The following is an 8,668-nucleotide window of genomic DNA, read 5'->3' as shown; positions in this document are numbered from 1 at the left end:
GGAGCAGAGGATTTTGGCCATTTATTTCGCCATTGCTTGTTTGCATTTAGATTGTGGCACAGTATCTTTCACGAGGGAAGATGAGTTGGGTCATTATTTTGGGGAAGTTTTGTGTATTGACAACTCTTTGGGTGGTTTGGCTTGAAAGGGATGCTAGATTTTTTGAAGAAAAGATGGATTAAGAGGTGTCGACATTGGGGAAGAGATCATAGAGTGAGGATTTGGGCTTCTTTGCAGGCATTAGCTGCGGAATTTAGAGATATTCCTTCCTTTTATATTCATTTTCTTTGGAAGTATTTGTTCAATGTGAGGGGGAGACAAAGTTCAGGCGCCTCTGTCAGCCTTTCCTCTCTATTCTCCTTCATCAAATGTGCTAGAAGTAGAGGCAATTATCATATTACACCTGATTATGTTTCCTCTTGGATTCTGCATATTTCTGCTCCTTAACAATTTTAAGGTGAAGGCTTTAATGCACTTACACCTAGACTATTTTAGAGCTCAAGTGAGGAGCTATCTAAGAAAGCCCTATCTATGTTTAGATGTCAGTGCTCAGTAATACCTTGTCTTATCTCATTTCTTAATTTCCTTTCCAATTTTTATATATAACATACTTCTTTGTGGAGGATAAGTTTCTACACTTGCGTTATATCAGAATTTAGCAAGTTAGGAATAGGTGAGCCTAGTTGTTGATGTTGATGGACCGCTTCCTTATCTAATAGTTCTATATATATGTGTGTGTGCGTGCGCGCATATGTACACGGACACACACCGTTTATTTGTTCTGTTGGCTATTCTCACAGGAGTCATTACTCATCTATAGTCTGTTGTAACTAATCATCTGGTTGTAAAGGGCAGCTACCGCAGTCTGAGAGTAATATATGGAAACACAGCAGAAGATCTGGGGCAATTCAACATTGAATTTGATGATAGCTCTATAACTAATCTTGTTAGCTCGGCTGTGGGAAAGCTTGAAGACCTCCCTCTGGCTTTACATTCAACTTATCTGACAAGAACCACCAATTGCAACTAGGATCCTTAACAAATAGCAAGAACCACCAACGCCTTTTAGGGTAAAAACAAACCTCCAACTTAGGTGGTTGCTATCAAAAAGACGTCTCACTTGATAAAACCTATACTTCAGTTTAACTCTTAGCACCATGAATAGCAGGCTATGACTCAGTAGGCCACGCAATGTCCTGTTACAATTCAAATATGAGATTATACAACCAACCATAGCATTAATGTAACAATATACTTCTCATATTTCAAAACCCATAAGAAGAAGTCCAACTTCTTTGGAAAGTTGTTCCCATGAATTTTGTAACAGAGGTCCGCGAACATCTTATCATCTCCCAAAATGACACAAGCAGAGTGAGGCAGACCGGGACATCCCAATAGAGTCGTCCCGTTCCTCATCCATACCCCTATGAAGAGTAATATTTAGGTGATCTTTTTTATAAAACCTCAAAACATGGAGCATGGCACTAATAATATTGCTACAACATTAAAAAATGAATACGAATAAATAAAAATGAAAAACAACATACTGCAGTAAAATAAATGAATACGGATAAAAAGAATTGCAAACTATTATACCTGTATATCATACACAGCTCCGGGACGATGTATTAGTTATCTGGATCCATCAACTCATATGTATTATCTACCCAATATCCGAGGCAGCAGTCTACTGACTCGAAAAAGACAAGTGTGCTCCTATCATGAAACCTTTGGATGATATTAACAGGCAGCACTTAACGGGAATGGTATTTGTTATTGTCGCTATGTGACTCCCGTTACGTGATGCCCGTTAATCTCATCCAAAGGTTTCCCAATAAGAGCACGTTTGTCTTTTCCGAGTCAGTAGATTGCTACCTCGGATATTGGGTAAATAATACATATGAGTTGATGAATCCAGATAACTAATACATCGTCCCGAAGCTGCGTACGATATACATATATAATAATTTGCAATTCTTTTTATCCGTATTCATTTATTTTACTAAAGTATGTTGTTTTTCATTTTTATTTATTCGTATTCATTTTTTAATATTGCAGCGATATTATTAGTGTCATGCTCCATGTTTTGAGGTTTTATAAAAAAGATCACCTAAATATTACTATTCATGGGGTATGGATGAGGAACGGGAGAACTCTATTGGGATGTCCTGATCTGACACACTCTGTTTGTGTCATTTTGGGAGATGATAAAATGTTCACAAACTTGTGGTACAAAATTCATGGGAACAACTTTCCAAAGGAGTTGGACTTCTTCTTATGAGTTTTGAAATATGAGAAGTATATTTTTATATCATTGCATTGTCATTAATACTATGGTTGGTTGTATAATATTATATTTGAATTATAACAGGACATTGCATGGCCTACTGAGTCATAGCTCGTTATTCATGGTGACAAGAGTTAAACTGGAGTATAGGTTCTATCTAGTAAGGCACCCTTTTGATAGCAACCACCTAGGTTGGAGGTTTGTTTTTACCCTAAAATTTAGGCGTTAGTGATTCATGCTATATGCTAAGGACCCTAAATATTACTCTTCATGTGGTATGGATGAGGAACGGGAGAACTCTACCGATCTGCTTCACTGTGCTTGTGTCATTTTGGGAGGACGACGCGGAATAACCTCAAATTAAACGCAAGATAAAAACAAATTATAAAATTGAATGAGCTAAAATTATGTAATAAAGAAAAACATATTTCGTTTGAATTGTCCAATGTATTGGAGTTGCAGCTCTGTTACTAATGCCCTTGTTTAAAAGCTCTTTTTTTCTGCATCACTACTAAATAGAGCTCAAAAGTTATCTCTACTTGTCCCAATAATTTGTAAATAAATCAAAGCACAAAAATTTAAGAAAAAGTAAAGAATTTGATTTAAAATCACAAAAAACAGAATCTGAATTACATTACGACAAAAACACAAACAAGAAAAAGAAAACTTTTCTTTATATACAAACATACCAACTCAAATTCAATCAGAATTAGAAATCCGCACAAATCCAACAGAAAATTAAAAAAATCCCATGAATCCATTTCTTTCCTATATTTTCCAAGCAACCCAAAACCAACCCAACCCTAATCCCTAAATTTCCCAATCAAACACCAATCAATCATCCGTATAAACGAAAGGAATTCAAGAAATGAAGAATGTACAGTACCTGTGGTTCCGAGAGTGGCTTGCACTGCATAAGTTGCTCGATCTGCTCGTTCAGATCACTGCTCGCATCCGAGGATACAGAATTGACGCCCATCTTGCTTCTCTCTGCTTCGAGAATCGAATTGGGATTACTGGTATTCGGATTAGGGATAACCCTAACCCCAGATTCAGAGATTGGTTCCGGTCCTCACTCTCTGACCGTGCTTAAAGCAGAGGTGAGAGGACGGAGACAAAAATGAGAGAGCGAGTGGGTGTGTAGGCGTTGCATTATACGCCACCCGCTGCCACATTATCAAACGATATTCAATATTGGGAGGTTGGGAGGTTAGGGTTTGAGAGGGTGGGAAGAGATGTGAAATTGGGAATGAAAAGGGTTTGGAGGCGTTGTGCAGAGTCGGGTGGGTAAATGCTGATTTGTTTTTTTTTTTTTCAAAAAACGTGGCCCAAAACGACGTCGTTTTTTAGGCCAGGTCAATTAAAAAAAATTGACTGAGCCTTGGACCAAACGACGTCGTTTGGCAAGGCTTGTTTTAACAAAAAATGATGCGCAGCGCGCGCGAGACACGCAGCACAGCTGCACAGCAAAGGAAGCAAATGGGCTGGGACTTTCGTCGAGCACTTGGTGTGCATACAAGGGGTCGTCCAGCAGCTGTCCAAGGGGTCGTTCATGGAGTCCCTAGCCAAATTTCCAGCATTCCAAGGGGTCGTGCAACTCCTCTTGTCCCAACGTGCGTCCGGCCCTCCCTTGCTCCTCTGTGGACTGCCCCTCTGTGCTCACCATCACTCTTAAAGAGTGATATATGTCCTGAAAATTGATATATACCAGTCATGCTTGTGAAATTAGATTGTAAGAAATAAGAGAAAAATGTTTTGTGCTGAGGTTTACTTAGAGCCACTTCTATTAGTTTCTCTCTGTTATTATGCTTCTGAACTTATTTATTGTTGTCTACATTAGTGTGTCTCATGAATCAAATTATCCGGCATGGTGTTTAGAACTAGACTGAACTTGATGATCAACTGGATGAAGAGCCTGGGCAGTGGCACAATGGATATTCTAGTGAGTAAAAGATAAGGCATATGGTTAACAAGATCCAGAAGTTGGTCAGTGCTGGAATTGTCTAGCTTAGTTTAACTTAGGGGAAAGACGCAATCACCTAAACAAGTAGCTTTTGCTCATTCAATTTGTAACTTTCCAATGTCTATTTGAGTAATTAGTTCAAAAAATTTCAATTTGGGGAGTTTTGAGATGTATTGTTTTGAAACTAGTGTGGAGGGGGCTTCTCCAATGCGAACTCTAAGATGCGAACTCGTTGCGAACTTTTGTTTTCAACCGTTGGAAGAAGAGCGAAAAGAAAGAAAATAAAGCCACACAAGCCATCCAACGGTTAAAAACAAAAGTTCGCAACGAGTTCGCATCTTAGAGTTCGCATTGGAGAAGGCCCCCTAGTGTGGATATGTTATGTATCTATCTCAACCACGTTATACATTACAGTTTTTTTCAAGTCTGTTAGAATGTATTTATAGTGGGAGTATGGAGTTTTTGTATTGCCATTGTATATCCTCCCTATTGCCCTGGTATTGCTGCTGTATTTCCCGTGTATTGCCGTTGTATTTCCCCTGTATTGTCGCTGTATTGCCATCATATCACCTTCTGTTTCAAGTATTTTCAATTGATTTGTCGCACAACTAGAGCTTCATATCTGCATGTAGAAGACGGTATGTTATCATTGCTTTTCATTAATCTCATTGGAGCATACTTAGTACCCGTTTGGCATTGCTTATTTAGGGTTATAAGTGATTTTAAAAAAAATTTGGGAAGTCCAGCTCGTTTGGTAAACTGCGAGAAAATCACTTATTGTTAAAATTGCTGTGAGAGAAAGCTATAAGGGAAAGCAGCTAATGAGGTGCTTTCATTTTCTGATCATGCAGGAATAAGTTTTGAAGAGGCGTTGGGTTTAATGATTATGCCGCAATCATTTTCTGATTATGAGGAAATCAATACCAACAACACTTTTAACAAAAAGTTTACCAAACGCCAAACTGCTTTCTCCAACAGCTGATTTCTCTCACAGCAAATTTGACAGCAATTATTTTCACAGCACAACAATGCCAAACTGGATTGTGGCAAATAAGGCAAGTGGATCTCTATCTTCGTAAAGCTTATGTTTTGTCATCTAGAAAAATTAATTTGGAACCTTTCATTCCATTTCTGTGTCACTATGCAGATTGGAGCTGAAAATTCTGTTCTGTGTGCTTAGGTTGCAAGTCCAAGAGGATAACAGCTACACACAAGAAAACACTTGTATGTAATATATTTGTACTCTTTCATTATCTTATATTCTTTATTGGTTGGCATAGTATTCCTTAGATGCATACCTTGTCGATTTCCTGACAAACCACTCCTACAGAGAACTTACTGGAGTTACCTCATTAACTTGTTGTGTATATTTCAAAATCTCAATGTCGTCTCCTAACATATAAAATGATGGTGTTATATGTAAATACAATGGTAGAAGAGTTTATTTTCTAGCTCTAACTCTGGAAATTACCTTTATGTTGAAAATTATATGGTGGCTGATTAAGCAAAGGGTTGGGCAGATCAAGTGGAAGATGAAGCATTATTGACAGTTTCGGAGAATTTTCAGTTCTCAACACAAAGGTCAGATAGGAGGAAGTGGGAACTGGGTTCATCAGGGGTTTTCTCTTTAAGACGTTTTATTTTTATTTTGTGTGATATGAAATTTCTTATTCCAGACTGCTAAAATGATTTGGAAATCTAGTGCTCCTACTAAGGTTTGTGGTTTGGCTTGACTCTTAGCTCATGGAAGAGCAACAAAGTGACAAAGTTGTTGACGCTCGGCACGTACTAAGGTGGTCTACCCAATAAAAACATGACACATGGCACACGTACTAACGCTCCAGAAGAAACAAACAAAACTCCCTCAACCTTGGCCTCCGAGCTGTCTAGGGAAGAACGAATGGATGCAAGCCAACCACGTCGATGACAAGACCCCTCCTAACCACCGACCTGTCGCACCTCGTGAAACACACCCACGTCCCTTCGGAAGCCAGATGTAAACCGCCCGGACCACCACCTCACCATATGGGACTACTGCCGCCTGTGCAGGAGACTACTCTGTCCAGGCCTGCCCCCCTAGTGGAAATGTAAGAAAGTCATCATGAGCGGAGGATGTGGGTAAACCCTGACCGTCCATCATCTAACAAATCTGATGTGACCCAAATAGCTCGGCTCCGAGCTGAGGTGGTCAGCTTGTAATTTAAGTCATATCCCTCCTATAAATAGAGGAAGAGCTCTCAAAGAAAGGGCTCTGGCGGGGTTCAAGAAGAAGAAAAAGGAATAAAAAGTTATGCCTTATCATTTGTTATATTGGAATTCTCATTCGTAGAATCCCTTCTTTCAGTCTTCAAAATATTATCATATCTCATCACGTTAACCACTTGAATATTAGTGGATTAAACATTTGGCACCGTCTGTGGGAATCCACACTCAAAGGTCACGTATTAGCTATTCCACTGCCAAAATGTTGGGCCGAAGGATGAAGGGGATCTCTACCCTTGGCACTCCTGATCAGAAAAACACAAAGCACCGAAGAGCCAAAAAACAAAGAATTAGCACCCTCGAAGCCAAAGTTGAGCAACTCCTAAGCGGAGCCGATGCTATGCAAGACCTGAACAAGACCCTCTAGGGCCGAAACGAACGCCTGAAAGAACAGCAGATCGGCCTCCAGGAAAACCTGTGAAAGCCCCAAAAAAGGGCTATCCGAGACTCAAGTCGTACCAGGCTGGTGGAAAGGTGCCTATTCGGTGAGGAGTCAGCGTTAACTCACACCCCTTGAACTAGCAGCACTGGACTCGGCCCAGACCCCGAGGATGTTATCCGAAAACAAGCACCCCCGTAAGGCGCAGTTTACATAAGCAGAAAGGCCGCTCTTCTGATGCCGACCCTCCCCTCTACCGGTGCTCGCTCTACCTTAGCCTCTCCCTCCAACTCTTCAGACGAGCTCGGCACCTCTACCACCGAGGGCTCCGCCCCAATACCTACCACTACACTCGCAGGTGGCCTATCACCTAGCCGATGCCAGGCCTCGTCTAAATCCCCGAAATCAACAAACCCCATACTGGACCCACTGTCCCTCCCTCTACAAACGCCATTCTCGGGATCCTTTCCACCTCTCTCACAACGAGACTAAAACAGAAAACGAAAAACACGTGCAGAAGACTCTCACCTGGTTACAACGATCTCTTCACAAGCTCACGCCCCCACCCCCCTGTGTTTTCTTCCTCCTCACACAAACCAACTCCGATTCTCCAAAACGTACACACAACAACCAGCAAAGTTTCAAACTCACTCAAAACTGGCGAAAATTGAGAGATTCTCTAACTCATCCTATATATATAGGACCAGGCGTAAGCATCCATATCGTCCACTCTGTCTGACCTCTCTCTCAAGATCACGACACGTGGCAACCCCTTTCGGTTCCATCAATCGACGAGAACCCAGACGTCCCACACGTTCCGTTTTCTTAGGCGCTCCATCATGACACCCGCAATAAATGGCACACCTTCCGAGTACTTGACACCTGTTCGAACATTTCACCTGCCCGAGGCAAGATACCTTTATTCTGGGGAGTTGGTGGACTAGAGTCCGAGACAACTCGGTAAGACCGACCAGTCAGACCGGTTAGAAGAATACCCAATCGCTCGGCTCCAGAACAGATCGACAGATAGCCGAGCGATCCATCAGAGGTCCATTTTTATTAGGCAGACACGGACAGTGAACAACTCCTCACCCAAGGAAACTTGCCTAGATAGTTGGAGGACTTGTTGACGCTCGGCACGTACCGAGCTGGTCTGCCCAATAAAAACACGACACATGGCACTCGTACTAACGCTCCAGAAGAAACAAACAAAACTCCCTCGGCCTCCGAGATGTCTAAGGAAGAACGAATGGATGTAAGCCAACCACGTCAATGACAAGACCTCTCTTGACCACTGACCCGTCACACCTCATGAAACACGCCCACGTCCCTTCGGAAGCTAGATGTAAACTGCCTGGACCACCACCTCACTAGATGGGACTGTCGCCGCCTGTGCAGGAGGCTACTCTGTCCAAGCCCGCCCCTAGTGGAAATGTAAGAAAGTCATCATGAGCGGAGGACGTGGGTAAACCCCGACTGCCCATCGTCTGAAAAATCTGATGTGACCCAAACAGCTCGGCTCCGAGCCGAGGTGGTCAGCTTGTAATTTAAGTCATATCCCTCCTATAAATAGAGGAGGAGCTCTCATAGATGGTGCTCTGGCGGGGTTCAAAAAGAAGAAAAAGGAATAAAAAGCTCTGCCTTATCATTTGTTATATTGGAATTCTCCTTCGTAGAATCCCTTCTTTCAGTCTTCAAAATATTGCCATATCTCATCACGTTAACCACTTGAATATTGGTGGATTAAACAAAAGTCTTCACATGGTCTGGTTGTTTG

At 41.6% G+C, this 8,668-nt stretch overlaps 1 long non-coding RNA gene across 1 annotated transcript; it reads right to left on the bottom strand.

Moving 5' to 3' along the window:
* Positions 1-683: 683 nt before the first annotated feature.
* Positions 684-4,303, bottom strand: LOC110748842 (uncharacterized). The gene is made up of 2 exons (XR_002525530.2): positions 3,174-4,303; positions 684-2,641 (listed from the first exon to the last, which is right to left on the bottom strand). It is a non-coding gene; the product is annotated as an uncharacterized LOC110748842 (long non-coding RNA).
* Positions 4,304-8,668: the final 4,365 nt, after the last annotated feature.

Source organism: Prunus avium, chromosome 7, assembly GCF_965620075.1.
Source record: "Prunus avium chromosome 7, drPruAviu1.hap1.1, whole genome shotgun sequence".
Classification (NCBI taxonomy): Eukaryota; Viridiplantae; Streptophyta; class Magnoliopsida; order Rosales; family Rosaceae; genus Prunus; species Prunus avium.
This window is presented reverse-complemented; position numbering and strand designations above follow the sequence as displayed.